At 41.3% G+C, this 21,025-nt stretch overlaps 1 non-coding gene across 1 annotated transcript; it reads left to right on the forward strand.

The window, feature by feature from the left end:
• Positions 1 to 16,465: 16,465 nt before the first annotated feature.
• Positions 16,466 to 16,650, forward strand: LOC138990605 (small nucleolar RNA SNORA73 family). The gene has a single exon (XR_011466728.1). It is a non-coding gene; the product is annotated as a small nucleolar RNA SNORA73 family (small nucleolar RNA).
• Positions 16,651 to 21,025: the final 4,375 nt, after the last annotated feature.

The following is a 21,025-nucleotide window of genomic DNA, read 5'->3' on the forward strand; positions in this document are numbered from 1 at the left end:
AGCACCCAGAATTTCTGAAAGAAGCTAAATTAAACCTTTCTTTGGCAGGATGTGTTTTTCCAGGTTACCTCGTTATGGCAATTCATTAGTTTCATTCTCTGTCCTGGGATCGATTCTGAATTAAAATCTCATTAAATCCTGCCCATGGGTAACCTCAGTGCAGCCACTTCTTTTCCAACCCTTTACAACCTCAGTGTCAACACCAATTCTAATTCCAAAGACTGGGGAGAAAAATAGGGAGACCAGACCACAAGGCTTGCGGCCATCAGAATGGGTATGAAGGCAGTCTTCACTTGGCTGATGGCAGAGATGCAATGAGGAAGCCAGCTACTGGGAGTTCCTGGGGTCTTTTAAAAATCTCACAGCAACACATCTTGCCTCTGCTGCATAAGGACAGGGAAGACGCTCAGCTCTGGCTTCCCTTAGAGATAAAAGACACTGTAAGTAGGAAAAAAATTTTTCTTTTCTTCTGCTGCCTACAGAGATCCTATCTCCTTCTCTGTGTTTAAGTTTCAAATGGCTAGAGAGCCCCTCTATAAAATAAGCACTGCCCTTTACTTTTTCTACTTTTGTAAAAAAAAAAAAAACACCTGTTCTGCTGTTCCATTTACTGCTGCTTTTCTGATGATGAAACGTTTTTTTCTTTGCATTGTGGATCAGTGAGACTATTCCTGCCTGTGAGATGGAGTGAAGTTTAAAATAATGTTTGCAGTAGGGTTGTTTGTTTTCTTGTTCTTGTCCTTGAAATGAGGGTTGAGCTAGCCCCCAGCCTGCTCTGTTACAAGGTGAGAACCAGATTCCTTTGGCCTCCACTTTCTGAGGGGAAGCATTATCAATTTAAATATGCTTTGGAGGAGGGTGTGGTAAAGCTACTGTTACTTTTGAAAGTTTAAAGAACTTTGTGGGTCATCCTTCATTTCTTCATTTTCAGGAAAGCTAAACAGATTTATTTGTTTCACTTTTGTGGATCAGAGTAGTTTAGCACAAAGAAAGCAATCTACCTTTTGTGGGCTAGTAGCTTCTTATTACTCTATACCCTGCTTTTTCCACTTTCTAGCAGCAAAAGAAAAAAATTCCCTAGAAAGACATACTTTAAAATCTCAGCCCTGATGTCAGAATCACATTTCAGCGCTTCTTTAATGTCTTCAGGAAGTCACCAGTAGTATCAGATTTCTAATGGCTTTCAGAGAGTAGAATTTGGGATTTCAGATCAGTCTTCATGTGAAGAATTGGTTCATTTCATGTTTATTAGAGCAAAACCAGACAACCAAACTTCCATTTGTTGGAAATCTTCCTTTTCCTTTCCAAGTGTTTGGTTTTTCAGGGTGGAATGCCTGTTTCAGCACATTTTAATGCCCTTCAGAGGAAAGCTTGGATTAATATTTTCAATTGTGGGTGCATTTGTTCTGTTTCAGCAACACTGGATTTTCTGCCAGTTTCATTGGAGAGGCTCTAGGAGGCTTAAGAGATGAAACATTGGAGTCACTTTGGATTTTCTTTGGCTATTTTAGGGGCTTTTGTGAGAGTGAGAGATCTTGACCCATTCTAAAACACAATTTCACAGTTGTTTGTCTCAAAACCTTTTCTACTTTGTCTAAACACAAAGTTTCTCTAATTCACACATGGTCTTAAGATTTGCTCGGCTATATTCCCTTTGGTCTGCCTTGATCCTTTTCTGCAGAAAATTTCTCTGACATCAAAGCCTCTTCCCTTCCTTCTGCTGAAAAGTTGTTGAGAGCTGTAGAAGACCATCCATCCAGCTTCAGGCCACACTCAACAAGTAAAGAATACCCAAGTGACACGAATTCAGAACATTAGAAGACAGTATGATTACTGGGCCAGAGAAAAGAGAGAGAAGTAGTTTCTGGACAGTAAAACCGTAACCAGTAATGTCCCCACAGTGATCTTTGTTGAGTGATAAGAACTAAATCAAGCCAAAGGGAATGATGTCAGGAGATTAATCATTTTAGCAGCTCCTATCAGCATTGCATTCCTTATACACTGTGGGAATGCATATCTGGGGATTGGGACTCTTGAATCCTGTTTCAGTAGAACAGCAGACAGACTTCACATTGACATGCAGCTGCCAGGATGCTTTGTGTCCTTTTGCTTCATGAGGAGGAGCACAGCATGAAGCCTTCTTAGAATTCTAATGCAGAGCCTCTTGGGCAGAGCCTGGGCCTGCCACATGGTTCCTGGTCTCAGAAGAAGAGTCCTGAAGCAGGCTGTCCATGTAAAACCCAGACCAGAATATTATTAGAATATTAGAATATTCTATAATAATAATATAATATCAGTTCAGTTCAGTTCAGTCGCTCAGTCATGTCTGACTCTTTGCAACCCCATGAGTCACAGCACGCCAGGCCTCCTTGTCCATCACCAACTCCCGGAGTTCACTCAAACTCAGTCCATCGAGTTGGTGATGCCATCCAGCCATCTCATCCTCTATCGTCCCCTTCTCCTCCTGCCCCCAATCCCTCCCAGCATCAGAGTCTTTTCCAATGAGTCAACTCTTCTTATGAGGTGGCCAGAGTACTGGAGTTTCAGCTTTAGCATCATTCCTTCCAAAGAACACCCAGGACTGATCTCCTTTAGAATGGACTGGTTGGATCTCCTTGCAGTCCAAGGGACTCTCAAGAGTCTTCTCTAACACCACACTTCAAAAACATCAATTCTTCAGCGCTCAGCTTTCTTCACAGTCCAACTCTCACATCCATACATGACCACTGGAAAAACCATAGTCTTGACTAGACGGACCTTTGTTGGCAAAGTAATGTCTCTGCTTTTGAATATGCTGTCTAGGTTGGCCATAACTTTCCTTCCAAGGAGTAAGCATCTTTTAATTTCATGGCTGCAATCACCATCTGCAATGATTTTGGAGCCCCCCAAAATAAAGTCTGACACTGTTTCCACTGTTTCCTCATCTATTTCCCATGAAGTGATGGGACCAGATGCCATGATCTTCATTGACAAACTGAATAATATTCTAATAATATTATTATATTATAATATATTTTATTATATATTATTATAATATAATATAATAATATAGAATAATATTATAATATTATTATTCTAATACTAGAATATTATTAGAATATTGTTCAGTTTGTCATCCATAAGGCATAAGAATTAAACTAGTCAATTCAGTCACAATAATCAAATAAGTCTATGTGTATAGATATAGCCCAAGAGATCAAATCATTTTGGTATTGTTTATTCTAATACTGGTTAAAATGGTAAAGAAGACTTTACTCAAGACTGTTGCCATAGGGATGTTGCAATAGGAGAGGAAGATCAGGCTCAACTCAGAATACAAACAAGGAGAGTTGGGAACTTTTAGCCAGTGAGGACATTGAGAGGATTAGAGGACGGAAAATTACTAAGAGGAGACATCAAGGATAAGGGGATTCTTGCTAACTTAACCTAACAGGATTCTTGCTAAAGGTAGGCTTATACATCAAAGGTGGGGGATGAGAAACTTGATTAGATATCGAATGATCATATATCAAGGGTGGGGGGGTTCTCACTAAATTGACAGGATTCTTGCAAAATCTGAGCTATGCAGGTCAAAGAATGGAGGGCCAAAGCCAAGGCCTAGTTAAGAAGAGGGCTCAGAGAAACCTAACTAAAGTTTGGTCAGGGAGAGTCTTTGTAAGTACCTACAAGCTTTTTTCTCTTCCTCCCCTCTATTCGCATCCTACTTCCCCCAACCATAGCAGCTACAAAAGCCAGGTCTCCACTTTCCTCAGCCAGTCATCCCTTAGACTTTCCAGATTCCCTCATTATTGAAAAACACAATGTGTTGTTGAAAAACTCCAGTTTCTGGAGTCCTGGAGTCTCTCAGGACTCAAGGTTCAGCATCTCAACTAGCAAATGTATTTCTGACTCATTCTTGTCTCTGATTGCTAGGGTCAATTTACTCCCTGATGAAAGAATCAAGGCCCTCCCCACTTTGGGAAACTAGCTTTCCATGTGTGGAGAACATCTCTGACAGACCTGCTGGCAGCATTTGCAGTCCCCACCCCCAGGGACAGTAGAGGAGGAAGAGCTAGTGATTAAGCAAATACATCACCCTCCCTTTAGTGGCCGCATTTTTAGTCAGTTGGACAGTCAACCACTTTAACTGATAGAGAACTGAGTGTACAGAACTAAAGGAATTCTAAAACCAGTTTGAGAAATGGGGTGAACACTGTTTTGTTTTTATTTCTACTGTAGCAAGCTGGACTGGGCCAGAATGGAAGACCACCAAACCAAGGAGTTTGTAATTTTCCTTCTTTTCACTTCAGGCTAAAGTACCAACCTTCTTGTATGACTCTGGAGTTAGGAAGGCTTGGGATCAACTCCTCTCTCTATCACATGCTACCTCTGTCCCTTGGGCTGCTCTGGGTTTCAGTGTCCTCAGCTGTGATACACAAATTGTTAAGAGGATTAAATGTACATAATGTGTCTATAGGAGTTTTCCAGGTGGCGCTAATGGTAAAGCACCTGCCTGCCAATGCAGGAGAGATAAGAGACTCAAGTTCTGTCCTTGGTTCAGGAAGATTCCTCTGGAGAAGGAAATGGCAACCCACTCCAGTATTCTTGCCTGGAGAATCCCATGCACAGAGGAGCCTGGCCGGCTACAGTCCATAGGGTCACAAAGAGCTGGACTCATGTACCTAGAGCAGAGCCTAATGTATAACAGGTGCTTGATAAATGGAAGGTCTTATGACTCATGTCTCTGCCCTTGTCAGTAATTAGCAACTTGACTTATCTTCCAAGGAAAAGAGTAGCACAGTGGAAAATGTTCTAAGCTTGACTCAACTGATTCAAGTGTCTGGGAAATCTCTTTCCTGCTGTCAGTTTCCTTATCTGTAGAACCAGAGTGAATAGACAGAATCAGTGTTTTCACACATGGCTGTACATGACAATTGCCTGGAAACTTATTGAAAGTATGTCTCCCAAACTCCATCCCTGGAAGTTTAGATTCAGTGGGCCGAGGACAGGCTTTGGCGTTTACATTTTGTAAAAGTTCCACGAGAAAATGGATGAACAAATGTGGTATATTTACAGTGGAATACTAATCAGCTATTGAAAAAAAGAACAAACTACTTAAACATACAAAAAAATGAACGAAGCCTCAAAAACATTATATTGAGCAAAAGAAGTCAGATACAAAAGCTGAATCATCATTCAGTATGATTCCACTTGTGTGCTCAGTCATTCAGTCATGTCCTGCTCTTCTGTGACCCTGCGGACTGTAGCCCACCAGGCTCTTCAGTCCGTGGAATTCTCTAGGCAAGAATATCGGTGTGGGTTGCCATTTCCTATTCCAGATGATCTTCCCAACCCAGGGATCAAACCTGCATCTCCTGCTTGGCAGGTGTATTCTTTACCGCTGAGCCACCTGGGACACCCTGGGATTCCGTTTATGTGAGTACAAAACCCAGAAAAATCAATCTATGGTGGTAGGAGTCAGAATAGACATTACCCCTGATGGGTGAAAATGGATGTTGCCTGGAAAGAGACACAATGGAACTTTCAGGAATGGAAGAAATGTTCTATGCCTTGATCTGAGTGGTGGTTACACAAGTGTATAAAGTTAGAATTCATCAACCTTGATACTTAAAATTGGTGCATTTTACTGTATAGAAATAATATCTTAACAAAGTACTGTTAGCAAAGGATCAAAATGTTCTCCTAACAACCCTAATGCACAGCCAGGTTTAAGTTTCCTGGACAAGATGATTCCTAAGATCTCTTTCAATGCGAAAGCACTGTGGTTCTTATATCCTCATTTCAGGTCCCCATAGTACTCTTGCCTGGAAAATTCCATGGACTGAGGAGCCTGGTGGGCTACAGTCCATGGGGTTGCAGAGTCAGACACGACTGAGCGACTTCACTTTTCACTTAGTCATTTTTGTCCACAAATTAGATTATTTCTTTTTAAATTTTTTGTTTAGTTATTTTACTTTTGGCAGTGCTGGGTCTTGGTTGCTGTGCACGGGCCTCCTTGGGTTGTGGTGCACAGCTTCTTATTGTGATGGCTTCTTTTGTTGTGGCACACAGGTTTAGTTGTTCCGCGGCACATGGGATCATCCCAGACCAGGGATCGAACCAGTGTCCCCTGCTTTGGCAGGTGGATTCTTTACCACTGGACAGCCAGGAAATCCCTCTTTTCCCTTTCTTGATCAAATGCAAGATCAAAGATATTAAGAAAAGCCATAGTGTGTTAGTGTTAGTCTCTCAGTCATGTCTGACTCTTTGTGACCCCATGGACTGTAGCCCGCCAGACTCCTTTGTCTATGGAATTCTCCAGGCAAGAATACTGGAGTGGGTAGCCATTCCCTTCTCCAGGGGATCTTCCCAACCCAGGGGTTGAATCCAGGTTTCTAAGGGATGCTAATGCAATTTAAGAGTTGTCTAAGCCCCAGTATGACAGAACAAAGGCCGAGGAAAAAAATATGAAACCACTATCTGACTGAAATCTGATATGATATGAAATCTGACATCTCTCTAGTCTTGTTGGCCCAAAGGAACCAACAAATCTGAGGACTTTCTGTTGCTGGTTTTATTTTTTCTTCATTCATTTACCAAATATTTATTGAGTGCCTTGCTTTGTGTCAAGTACTGCTGGGTAGTGGGAGCAACAAAACGAATATGATAGCAAGGTCCCTGCCCTCAGGAAGTTTAAATTCTATAAGAAAAGGAAAGCCCATACAAAATAAATATTTATTATTAACAACTATTAATTGTTACATTGTGGGTAAGTGCTATGAAAGAAATAGGATGATGAGACAGATAAACACCAAGGAAGAATGCTTTTTAGATAGAGTGGTCAAAGGAGGACTACCATTTGTACAAACAATATTTGTACAGAGATCCAAAGATTGCCAATGATCCAGCCAGGTGAAGAACTAAAAAAATCAAGTTCAAGACCAGGGAATGAACATAGGGCCAAGGTAGAAGGAGTACAATATGTCTAAAATCTAGTAATTGAGTGGGAGAGTCTATCAGATGAAGGCAGAGAGAGTAACAACAGGGCCTTACAAGAATTTGTGATTTTATTTAAAGAGCAATGGGAAACTATTAAAGTCTTTAAGCAGGGGATGATATGTGATTTTAATTCCCCCTCTCCCTGCCCCTCAAAAAAAAAAAAAAAAATCTCTCTACTATTTTGGAAATGGATGAAACAGGACAAGAATGAAGACAGGATGTTAATTAAAAGACATTTACAGTTGTCCAGGCAACAGTCCCAGAGGTTCAGAATCTGCTGAATTGCTAATCAAAGCTACCCTAGCTTTGGTAACTCAGTTAACCAAAGACAGAGAACAAGAGCAAACAACTTAAGAAGTTAGTGAATTCCTCATGCTCAATTAGCCTTGTCTTTCTAATTGTTTTGCCCACATGTCTAGATGAGGCTGATTAAAGGATACCTCAGAAGGTGGGGTTCAGTCCCTAAAGTACCTTTCTTCAAACTCATTCACAAGAGGCAATCTTGAGAAGTGAGCCAAATTTGTGACCAAGGCTCTCCAGGTGCTTTTCATAAGTTTCTTTTTCTCTTTTAGGGTCTCACACTCACCCTCAGCAGAATCTACCCTCCTAACACAGTGCCCCAAAACTCTCTCAAACCCTTCTTTCTTTGCTTCTCCTTTCCTTTCTTCAGAGGTCTGCCCTTAGATAGGAAAGTAGAAAACTAATCCAGTAGTACTAATTACTACCAACTTAACCATGACCAAGAGCATTTGCATTTGATCCTTACAGCCCATAAGACATGCTATGGAATCTGACTAGTTAAGGGAAGATATTTTGAGGAAGACTGTGGCTTAAATTCTGTTTTGTGAATTATCCCTCTCTGTTTTCACACGGAATTCAGACTAGTTGACAGAGGTTGTATGAAGGAAAACGTTAACTGGAGACACCATTGATTGTGGACCCTGAGGCCTGGATCAGCAGGTAGAGGGATTCAGAGCAACAGAGGGTGGGACTGGCTTTCCATAGAAATCTTAAGAGAGGACAATCCAGGCAGTCCCCAAGTAGAGGGCGCCATCTTGCTTGGCTGAAGGCAAGAACCCAGAAACAGGCCAGTGCAACGGGCCTGGAGGAGGCAAGACTTAAACAGGCTTCCGAAGGGAAGTATAGGATTTGGAGAAGGAGATGATGAATGGCCATGACATTCTAAACAAGGTGAATGGGGGAATTCCCTGGTGATTCAGTGGTTAGGAATCTGTACTGTCACTCCCGAGGGCTTGGGTTCAATCCCTGGTCGGGAAACTAAAAATCCCACAAATCATGTGGCATAGCCAAAAATGAAAGAAATAGCATAAAATAAACAAGGGGAATGAAGCCCTTGTTTTCAGATTAGAAGGTACAAGTCCACAACTCTCCCCATAACTTGCTCCCTATTTTTCACCCAAGGTTGTAGAGAGAAAAGCTGGAAGTCAAGCATAAATCCATATCTGACAATGACTGATTCTCATTGATGCTGATGGTGCTAACTTTTCCTTCTCTTCTCTCCTGACCTGGGCAAGTTGGAGTCCTCTTAGGGATAGGCAACACTAAGTCACAACCCTGGTCTTGTAAGTTGGATGAGCCATGCTTTATTCTTTTTAAAGAGAAACAGCCCATTCAGAGAGAAACAAAATCAACATCTCGGCTTGGCTATAAATAATTGCCCCACTCTTTAGAAAGTCTAAGACCTAAGAGCTCTGAATCTAATCAGCGTCTCAAAGGGCTGTGATCTACCAGATACAGAGAGAGACCAGACCACAGTACAATTTATCTCTTCCTTTTTTTTTTTTTCAGTATTGTGAGAATACTTTTCAACATGGAGAATTTCATGTAACCTCCACCCAGAGTCATCCATATTTTTTACTATATTTGCTTCAAGTCCTTTTTATTTAAAACAAATTACAGAGGGAACTCCCTGGAGGTCTAGTGGTTAGGACTCCATCCTTCCAAAAAAAAAACTACAGATAAAGTTAGAGTTTCACTTAACCCTCTTGCTCCAATCCCCATAACTTCTATATTTCTTCAACTTTTCCTCCCTACTTAACTTTCTCCTCCGCACTTTCCTTTTCTGACTATTTTGTGTGTACTGCATGCTAAGTCGCTTCATTCGTGTCTGACTCTTTTCAACCCTATGGACTGCAGCCTGCCAGGTTTTCCTGTCCATGGGATTCTCCAGGCAAGAACACTGGAGTGGGTTGCCATGTCTTCTTCCAGGGGATCTTCCCAACCCAGGGATCAAACCCAAGTCTGCTGAGTCTACTGCATTGGTAGGTGGGTTCTTTACCACTAGCACCACCTGGAAAGCCCCGCCTGTTTAATTTTCTTCTCATTAATTCTTTTTTTTTTTTTTTTCTTTTTTCACCATGCCACGCAGCTTGTGGGATTTTAGTTCCCCAACCAGGGATTGAACCCTTGCATTCATCAGTGATAGCACAAGAGTCCTAGCCACTGGACCACCAGGGAATTTCCCTCTTCTCATTAATTCTAAAACCTAGTGAGTTTAATATTTTATACACTCTTCTAAATATGTTTTTCGAAATAGAAGACCAGTTTAAAAGGAGGCTTCTTTAAGGATCTTGATTACTTTTTGGGTGCATATCTGGTCCTTATTTGAAACAGGATTCCATTCCAAGATAAAGGTTGTGATTATTAACTTATATGGTACTTTTTCTTGTGTAACTTTTAAATTGCCTTTAGAATTCTAAAGATATTTTAAGCAACTTGCAGCATTAGAATGAATTTATGGCCTCTCAGAATTACAATTTTGAGTAAAAACACTTAACAGGCTATCTTAATTCTGGTTGTGTCAACTTCAGTTCAGTCGCTCAGTTGTGTCTGACTCTTAGCGACCCCATGGACTGCTGCACACCAGGCCTCAAACTCATGTCCATTGAATCAGTGATGCCATCCAACCATCTCATCCTCTGTCGTCCCCTTCTCCCACCTTCAACCTTTCCCAGCATCAGGGTCTTTTCCAATGAGTCAGTTCTTCACATCAGGTGGCCAAAGTATTGGAGTTTCAGCTTCAGCATCAGTCCTTCCAATATGTCAGCTTAAAATGAAAATTGTTTTTTAATTATAAATTCTCTTGATTTAGGCCATGTATTACTATCCTTACTAGACTTGGCTATAAATCATTGTCTGCTTCCTGAAATCAGATTTATTTTCAGAAGGCAAATTCTTACCATCAAAAGGAATATTCAACAGAGTGTGTTGCAGCCTCTCTGAAGGGGATGCTGCTCATATGGAATCACAGCAGGTTATGTTACTGAACTCAGGTCTGGTTGCTTGTTGCTCAGAAATTAATATTTGAGAGGCAAGTGTTGGTAGAAATAGAAAATGTTGCTTTTAATCAGAAAGCCAGCTTTCTGGGGAGAAGGTGGACTCATGTCCCCAAAAACCAACTCTGAAGATTCTGCTAGGCCATGGAAGTTTTTTAAGGGAAAAGGGGAAGTAATCTGTTAATCATTGAGATAGGGGACCACACTTATCGCCATATCCCCTGTGTGCAGGTTTGTTGACTACTTGTGATCTTTCTTTAGATAATATCTTGTTCATATAATTTGTTTGTGAGATTACTGAAGGGAAGACTAGGGAAAGAGGTCTGGTCATCTGTTAATTACTTATTCTTCATTTCTGGTGTTTTGATCTACAGAAAGAATCAACAGATTAGGGAAGATATTATGTGATCAAAAGATATGAAAAGTATGCTTGGGCAGGAGATGAGTAGAGCATGGTGGTGGTGGTGCCTGGCTTAAGGTTAGTTACAGTATAGCTTTGCCAAAGTGACAAGACAAAAGGGGCCTCCTCCATAGATGCTTACAGTCAGAGTTAGAAGAGACCTTAACCATCTAATTCAAATCCTTTTTTGTACAGGTGAAGAAAAAGTGCCCATAGAGAGAAAGTAACTTTCCAGAAGTCCCACAGTGAATTCCTGGCAGGGCCAGGCCTAGAACCTAGGTCCATTTTTGAACCTGCTCCATTAAGATGTCTCATGCCTGGAGCACAGACAGCTGCAGGGAACATCTAGAAGCAATCTTATCATTATATAACTTACTGTTGAAACTGTTGAGTGTAATTTAATGTTTCCCCTAATCCACAAACTTAATTTTTTTCTCAGAAACTGCTTTATAGCCACATGTCACACTATTAGTATCAGCTTTCTCATTCTTATAACCAGAAATGGCTTCATGAGTATTCATGTGAGCAATTGCAAAGGGCCTCATGCTTGCTTAGTTTAAGGTGTTCCTTGAAATTCTTAACTTTTTAGCAAGTGGGTCCACATGTTCATTTTGCACAGAACCCCACAAATTAGGCAGCATACTGGTAACTTACACCCCCTGAGATAGAAATGAGAAAGAAAATGGTCTCCCCATTTTGTTAGGAGATTGTAATGAAATGCCTAGAGGATCAGGAACTTCGCACCTGTACTCCTGACTCAGATCACTGACTACTTCCCACAACCCCAGGCCACCAACCTATTTTGGATGTGCAGGACCTAATAATCTTCCCACTATGCGATTTGGCTTCTTAAGAAAAGCTCTAAGCAACCTAAATGTCCATCAGCAGAGGAATGGATAAAGTAGAGCAAGACATATATATAATGGAATATTACTCAGCCCTTAAAAAGGAACAAAATTGGGTCATTTGTAGAGACATGGATAAACCTAGAGACTGTCATACAGAGTGAAGTAAGTCAGAAAGAGAAAACCAAACATCACATATTAATGCATATATGTGGAATCTAGAAAAATGGTATGGATGATCTTATTTGAAAAACAGAAATAGAGGCACAGACATGGAGAACAAACACATGTACAACAAGGGGAGAAAGGGGGAGTAGAATTAATTGGGAAATTGGGATTGATATGCATACATTGTTGATACTATGTATAAAATAGATAACTAATGAGAACCAACTGTATAACTCAGAGAACCCTACTGAGTGCTCTGTGATGACCTGAGTAAGAAGGAAATCGAAAAAAGAGGGGATATATGTATATGTAGGGCTGCTTCCATTTGCTGTACAATGGAAACCATTTATGTTGCTGAGAAAGCAATTTCAGTTTTGGACCATGAATTTTAAATCATTATCAGATCAGATCAGTCGCTCAGTCGTGTCCGACTCTTTGCGACCCCATGAATCGCAGCACGCCAGGCCTCCCTGTCCATCACCAACTCCAGGAGTTCACTGAAATTCACGTCCATCGAGTCAGTGATGCCATCCAGCGATCTCAGCCTCTGTCGTCCCCTTCTCCTCTTGCCCCCAATCCCTCCCAGCATCAGAGTCTTTTCCAATGAGTCAACTCTTCACATAAGGTGGCCAAAGTACTGGAGTTTCAGCTTTAGCATCATTCCTTCCAAAGAAATCCCAGGGCTGATCTCCTTCAGAACGGACTGGTTGGATCTCCTTGTAGTCCAAGGGACTCTCAAGAGTCTTCTCCAACACCACACTTCAAAAGCATCAATTCTTCAGCGCTCAGCCTTATTCACAGTCCAACTCTCACATCCATACATGACCACTGGAAAAACCATAGCCTTGACTAGATGAACGTTTGTTGGCAAAGTAATGTCTCTGCTTTTGAATATGCTATCTAGGTTGGTCATAACTTTCCTTCCAAGGAGTAAGTGTCTTTTAATTTCATGGCTGCAGTCACCATCTGCAGTGATTTTGGAGCCCAGAAAAATAAAATCTGACACTGTTTCCACTGTTTCCCCATCTATTTCCCATGAAATGATGGGACCAGATGCCATGATCTTCGTTTTCTGAATGTTGAGCTTTAAGCCAACTTTTTCACTCTCCACTTTCACTTTCATCAAGAGGCTTTTGAGTTCCTCTTCACTTTCTGCCATAAGGGTGGTGTCATCTGCATATCTGAGGTTATTGATATTTCTCCCAGCAATCTAACTAGGCTCAAACACATCTTTATTAATCAAAATCGGGATGATTACAAGTAACAGTTTTGTCAGTGAGAAAGTTTATTCTTGTAGCATAAAAAATTTATCTGTTGGGGTTCGACAAACTCTTAGAAAGCATTTTCTGCTTCCTGCTGGTTGTAGAAGCCTTTTCCCCGCAAAAAGTTGTCCAGATACTTGAAGAAGTGATAGTCAGTTGGCAAGAGGTCAGGTGAATATGGCGGATGAGGCAAAACTTGTAGCCCAATGTATTCAATGTTTCTTTTGAATTTTTAAAATCTTTATTTATTTTTTAATTGAAGGATAATTGCTTTACAGAATTGTGTTGGTTTCTACCAAATGTTAACATGAATCAGCCATAGGTATACATATGTTCCCTCCTTTTTGAACCTCCCTCCCACCTTCCTCCCCATCCCACCCCTCTAAGTTGTTACAGAAACCCAGATTGAGTTTCCTTTAAAAACCTAGGGATAAAACCACCATATGACCCTGCAATCCCACTACTAGGCCTATACCTGGAAGAAACTAAATTCATTCAACTTTTGAATCATTGGTTGTGCCATGTGTGGTGGAGAAGAATCGGGCCCTTTCTGTACCATGCTGGCTGCAGGCATTGCAGTTTTTCATACGTCTCATAGATTTGCTGAGTATATTTCTCAGATATAATGACTTTGCTGGGATTCAGAAAGCTGTAGTGGATCGGACAGGCAGCAGATCTCCAAACAGTGGCCATGACCTTTTTTTGGTGCAAGCTTGGCTTTGGGAAGTGCTTTGGAGCTTCTCCTCAGTCCAACCACTGAACTGGTCATTGCCAGTTGTCATGTAAAATCCACTTTTTGTCACACGTCACAACCCAATCAATAAACGGTTCATTATTGTTGCATAAAATAAGAGAAGACGACACTTCAAAATGACGATTTTTAAAATTTTCGGTCAGTTCATGAGGCACCCACTTATCATGCTTTTTCACGTTTCCAATTTGCTTCAAATTCTGAATGACCATAAAACAGTTGATGTTGAGTTCTTTGGCAAGTTCTCCTGTAGTAAGAGGATCAGCTTCAGTGATGGCTCTCAGTTGTCATTGTCAACTTCTGATGGCCAGTCACTGCACTCCTCATCTTTAAGGCTCTTGTCTCCTTTGCAAAACTTCTTGAACCACCACTGCACTGTACGTTCGTTAACCATTCCTGTGCCAAAAGCACTGTTGATGTTGCAAGTTGTCTCTGCTGCATTACACACCATTTTGAACTCAAATAAGAACATCGCTTGAACTTACTTTTTATCTAGACATCATTTCCCTAGTCTAAAATAAAAATAAAATAAACAGCAAGTAATAAGTCGTTAGCCAAAAAAAAGGCAAGAAATGTGCATTAAAATGATATGTAACATAATCACATTTATTTAAGAATGTATTCCAATATCAAACAGCACAGTTCGACAATGCAAAACTGCAGTTACTTTGCACCAACCTAAATAACACAACATTGTAAAGCGACTATGCTCTAATAAGGATTTTTTTTTAAAGCTCTAGCCAAATAATTGATTAAAATAGGATGGAAATCTCAGTAATTGGCTTTGGCAGTGCACATTTGGCTACCAGTGGCCTGATGGCTATAAAAGGAAGCCTCCCTCTAGGGCAGGAAATTCAAGGAGACTGCCAAAGGGAAAGAACAGCAGAGGCTGTGTGCTAAAAAGAACCATGCAAAAGAGGGAAGAACTGGCAAGAGCAGCACAGAATGTCTGAGCACTCCAGGAGCTACAGCCCAAAACTGGAAGGAGGCTGAGGAAATCAGAGGTCAACAATAATCCATGAAATCACCCAAGACCCTGAGCAGTTTAACCACACTCTTTTTTCTGCCTACCTGAGGCATTTATTTCACTTGTACCTCAACTCTAGCTCTTCTTCTCTCCTCCTTTTTTTGTTAGTTATTTGTTTGTTTGCCATCTAAAGTCAGGGACTTGTTTTTCTAGGGACCCTTTATTCATCGTTTTTTTTGTTTGTTTGTTTTTGTTTTTGTTTTTGTTTTGGTGCACCATGCAAGCTTTCAGGATCCTAGTTCCTCTGACCAGGGATTGAACCCAGGCCTATGGCAGTGAAAGCACTGAGTCTTAACCACTGAACTGACAGGGAATTCCCATATTCATTTATATTGACCATATAGTAAATAGACTCAATTGAGAGAAACATTTATTGAGGGCTTATTTTGTGCTGAGCTTAGGCATTAGGGCTAGGGGTAGTAGGGAGGCGATGGGCATGGAGATGAGTAAGGCAAAGGCTCTGCCCTTAATGAGTCTTCAGCCTAGAAAAGACAGACAAATGAACAAATTATTACAATACAGTGTGTCTAGGGAGGAGACACTACTTAAACTTCCCTGGAGAGAAGTGACAGGAATTCATGTCAAGTCCCATGGCATTCAAAAAGTATTTGTTGCTTGATTGGCTGTTCTTCTTGTTAACTAAGTAGGTAAAGCATATTGTCACTCTCCTGCTACCCCAGGAGAGTGGGGTAAATTTCTAATTTGGTGTGATGAAAATTAGAAATTTTCATCACTAATAAGCCTGGGTGGACATTAAGGAATGGGTCAGTAGCCCCACTGGAGCCTCCCATGCTCAGCCCAGCCAGGCATATCACCAACCACCCAGGTGGATGAAACATGTGTAAGGCAGAGGGATCCTTCTGCAGCTGCTGAACATCTGGTGTGAGGAATCTAGGTAACTGTGAATGAGAGACATTACTCCTCTGGTCCAGACCCTCAGTATTTGGTACAGCTAGTTTGGCTGAGAAACTAAACCAGAACAAAAATTAAGTGTTGCTTCTCCCAGCTTTTGGCATGTCAGAAACTGTGGCTATGAGCCAGAAGAGTAACAGGCTTTGAGAGTGTTCCAGGGCAGAGCAAGAACCCCAGGTAATAGGAAGGTATGCCATGAGAAAACCCTACATTTTACTGACAGAGGCAGTAGGTACTGAGAGCAAATTGCATGCTGAATTTAAGGTACAAAAGGGGAGGAGGGTCTTGCAAATTCCCCAGGCTCACTATCACACAACAAATATAACTCTCTGTCCAGCTTCTTAAAATCCTTTGGTGTTATGTCAAACAGCTTCTAATATTTTATTTCTATCCTCCTTTATTTTTTCTTGTTGTTGTTCAGTCACTCAATTGTGTTCAATTCTTTGCAACCATGGGCTGCAGCACACCAGGCTTCCCTGTCCTTCACCATCTCCCGAAGTTTGCTCAAATTCATGTTCATTGAGTTGATAATGCCATCTAACCATCTCATCCTCTGTCACTCCCTTCTCCTTTTGCCTTCAGTCTTTCCCAGCATCAGGGTCTTTTCCAGTGAATTGGTTGTTTGCATCAGGTGGCCAAATTATTGGAGCTTCGGCATCAGTCCTTCCAATGAATATTCTGGATTGATTTCATTTAGAATTGACTGGTTTGATCCCTTTGCTGTCCACGGGACTCTCAACAGCCTTCTCCAACACCACAGTATGAAAGCATCAAAGTGTTTCTTATTACAAAGTGATAACATGCTTGTAAAAATATTCAAATACATCCAGTATGGATACCCCAGGAGGTCACTCTACCTAGGCTCTAAGTGGTGTACAGGAGCGTGATGTGCAATCCCTTTCCACAATGTTGGGGGTGAAGCCGGGCATTGCAACTGCACCTGCATATTCCTACAGCTTCTCAGAGTCCTATGGACAATGACTGAGAAGACAAACCATGCAGGAAGCATCTAAAAAAAAAAATCCTGGCTCCCCTCCCAGGTGCCACCAGCACAGCCCAGAGCAGGCTGTCAGGACTTCAGCTCATAAACACCTAGTTAGGTCAGCAGCTAATATTGTTTGCAGTCTTCAAGAAGATTCTGCTGCCTTTACCTCTTCTTCAGTTCTCATCTTTCACTATACCTCTGTCCCAATAGGTGGTTAGCCATCCCCCATCACTGGGACATGACAATTCTTTCCTTTCCTTTGGGGACCAAGGCCTTGACCTAAAGGATGAAGGTGTCACCTTATCCCCAGTGTCATAGCTAAGGGGATGTCTGTGGCATACACTCAGTGCCCACTGAATACTGATACACCATCTCCCTACCTTACAGAGATACTCTGGACACTGTCTCCCATAGCCCCTCAATCAACCCTTACGCATTAGTACTCACGTGCGTGCACACACACACGCACAAACAGATCAACGCTCCTGAGGTGTATAAACTACTCACGTTTAGCCATGACTTTTCATGCCCTCTTTTTCAGACTTTAATCAGATTCAGTCCCACTAATACACTTATAAATGCCTCAGCTCTTAAGGGTACACAAGTAGCCTTTACAAAATCCTTCTTTGTGCGACTACTTAACCTCCCCGAAGATCAAGAAGCAGGAATCAGAAGTTATGGATTCATTGAATGTTAAAATAGGTCTTTCCACTCTTTCATCCATTAAACAAATCTGTATTCAGGTTGTACTCTGTGCCTTGTAATGTGTACCGGGTTGTATGGTTCTCTCCTTTTGTTTCACAGATAAGAAAGCAGAGGCCCAGGTGAGCTGAGGGTGCACACAGTCTCTTAAATGGCAGGTATATCCATGAAACCTCACTCCCCTTTCTGGATTCTTTATATCCACATACTGAAGAGAAACTCATCTTAAGTCCTAAGCAGTAACTTAAAGCAGATGATGAGCTTAAGAGGAAGAATTACCACCAGTGATACCACCGATCAGAGGACATTCTTCACTACTATGGAGTGGAAGGACAGATTACTCTTAAGAAAAGCAATTACACAGGTCACTGCTGTCAGTGTTTTGATCCTGTATTAGCAGATGGAGTGTGTGTCCCCTGTTGAGGAGTAATAGCACCAGGCTTTGTATAGGTTCCCAACCCGTCGCCTGAAATGGCAAAGTCCCCCAACTCTGAAAACTGTTTGTTCTTTTTTCTTTGCTAACTCATTTGGCAACAAAATCTGTCCTGAACTGATGCAAATCAATTCTCAGTCTTTGTTTATCCTTTGTATATTCACACCTTTTTGCTTCAGAAGCATCAATATATTTGTAATGGGTGCTTCTAGACCCCATATATGTGGTTTAATATAGTATATAGAAGATATTGTTTTTCTAAAATCCACAAAATCCTGAATTAAAAAAAAGAAAATTGACCCCAAGGATCACAATACATCTAGGTATTGTGGATATATATTATATTTAGAATATACAGTCTCTTACAGGATTGGTTTAAGAAATATTGGTTCTTACCCTCTCCCAATACATAAATAAGATTGATTTCACTGAGACTACACCCTTCCCAGGCTCAGTCTAGTTTTATAGATTCTGTAACTATAAAAGAAACTGTATTTTCAGTTTATTCCTTAAGAGTTGCTTGTACAACAAAGGAAACAAAAAAATTAAACCTTGGAATTCACTATAATCTGAATTAGTCTAGAGATGGTACCTGGTGACTTCTCCTGCCTGCCTGTTGTGCAATGGCTAGTATATTAAACTGCTGGTTGCTGTGCTGGTGATAATTCCTGCATTATCAGGTGTTCAGAGGAAGTGATGCAAGTTGGGTCTCAGTTCATCTCCCCCAAACTCCAGTCACTTCTTTTCTGACTCACATTTCCCAACTCTCCTTTCACTTCAGTGCAGGAATTCTCAGTATTATTTTTTTAATATTTATTTGTTTATTTGTCTGTGTCGGGTCTTAGTTGCAGCACATGGGATCTTCTTTGTGTCATGCCAGATTTTTCATGCTTGCTTGACAGCCCCTTGTGAGTCTCACATTCTAGACACGGTCAGGAAACTTTTCCTGTGAAAGGCTAGATACTAAATGTTCTATGCTTTATGGACCACATAGGGTCTCTAGTTGTTGTTTGGCCACTCCTCAAGGCTTGCAGGATCTTAGTTCCCCAATCACGGACTGAACCCTGGCCTTCACAGAGTCCTAACCACTGGACTATCACGGAATTCCCTGTTGTTTTTTATTTTTTAATAGAACATTTTACAAATGTCAAAACCATTCTTAGCTTGAAGACCATACAAATGCTGCACAAAATATGGAAAAAGAAAATGAATACTGCAGTCACTAAAGGCCACAGATTCAGCTTCAGTGATAAGTAAATAAATGCTTGTGTAACAAGCTAAGTACTATGCTTAGGTCAGAAGTGGTCAGGCATAAGAAATGGTAAAGGGGGAGCTTTGTATTGGGACCAGGAGGTAGCTAAGCTCTGTAAGGACAGGCATCATTTTGTATCTTGATCACTATTGTAACCCAAAAATCTAGCATAGCACTGATTTATAGTAGGTACTTAACTAATAATTTTCACTATGAAAGCATTTGGTGTCATTTTGGGGGGTTCCGAAGAGCTCTCGTACCACAGTCCTTTATGTTTCAGTGCAGAAAGAAAGAGTTCAGGAAGAGACAAAGTGATAGATTAAGAAATGATTTATTTGAATAGGCTGCTTGTGAGGCTTACAAGCCAGAGGGTGACAGGGTGCCATACCCCAAGAATTTAGTGGGCTGCAGTTTTATAACCAAAGTAAAAGTAGAGAGAGGGAGAAGAAATTTCTTTTTCTTGAATAGACGTCATCCTTCCATCATCAGCTCCTCCTGTAGGTTGAACAAGAGAATTTTCTTGTTCTACGTGGTCAAGCTAGGTCCACAAATTACTGTTTTTCATGTGTGCAGAGAGCATGTCCTAGGGAATCATTAACTTATTGAGCTCACTGGACAAGATGTCTCATGCCAGCATTGTTTTATTGTTTGTAGGCATATCTCATACTTCTGTTGTATGGTTTGTTGCTACGCAAGCCCGCTTGGTTTTGTGGTTAAGCAAACCTGATTTTTTTTTAATCTGAGTAATTGGTTTTTTTAATCTGAGTAATACAAGGGTCTCCCGTATTTTTTCTACTTACAATCCCCTAGTAGGATTAACTATTTAATGACCTGTTTTGTCCCTTTGTGAAAGTTGCTCAGTCGTGTCTGACTCTTTGCGACCCCATGGACTATACAGTGCTTGGAATTCTCCAGGTCAGAATACTGGAGTAGGTAGACATTCCCTTTTCCAGGGGATCTTCCCAATCCAGGGATCAAACCCAGGTCTCCTGCATTGCAGGTGGATTCTTTACCAGCTGAGCCACCAGGGAACCCCAAGAATACTGGAGTGGGTGGACTATCCCTTCTTTAGTGGATATTCCCAACCCAGGAATCAAACTGGGGTCTCCTGCATTGTAGGCAGATTCTTTATCAGCTGAGCTACCAGGGAAGCCTTTTGTCCCTTTACTCTGTCTCTGTCAACGAGATGAATGAATATGTGTGTATGAATGAATGGAAATTGGACTTTATTTAAAAGGAAGCTTAATCTGGTTATATGTTCTAAAGTCAAGGCCAATGAGGAGGCTTTTATGGAAGACCAAGTGGGAGGAACTAGACCACTAGGGACAGAAGGAATGGAAAGGGAGGGAGAAATGGTTGTGAGAAATGGGAGGAATGAAAATCACTAGAACTCAAATGACTGATTGATTGGATGTGGGGAACAAGAGAGAAGGAAATTGCTCTCCAATCTAAGAGCCCAGCAGCAGCATCAGAGAGAGAAGGGAGTCCTACGATGAAGAGATGGTCCAGGAGTTGAGAAGGAAGGAATGGAGGAAATCGTTCAAATATAATTTTCCTCAGTCCTAACCAACTAGCCATACCAGGCAACCCTGATGGCTCTAGTTAGACTGAACTTGGCTAGAAGAACCTTTTGGTTGGCCAAGAATTTAGAATTCAAGTGGCATCTAAAACAGGCAGAGAGGCCAATTGGAATAGGTGGGTATGACAGCAGAGCTACAGCAGCTGGAAGGCAACCATGAGGCTCTTGAAACAAAGAACCAGTCTAACTGATGAGATGACCCACTGCTGCTGCTGCTGCAGTCACTTCAGTTGTGTCCGACTCTGTGTGACCCAGTGGACGGCAGCCCACCAGGCTCCCACGTCCCTGGGATTCTCCAGGCAAGAACACTGGAGTGGGTTGCCATTTCCTTCTCCAATGCATGAAAATGAAAAGTGAAAGTGAAGTCGCTCAGTCGTATCCTACTCTTCGCAACCCCATGGACTGCAGCCTACCAGGCTCCTCTGTCAATGGGAT

The sequence above is a fragment of the Bos mutus genome, chromosome 13 (genome assembly GCF_027580195.1).
Source record: "Bos mutus isolate GX-2022 chromosome 13, NWIPB_WYAK_1.1, whole genome shotgun sequence".
Taxonomy (NCBI): Eukaryota; Metazoa; Chordata; class Mammalia; order Artiodactyla; family Bovidae; genus Bos; species Bos mutus.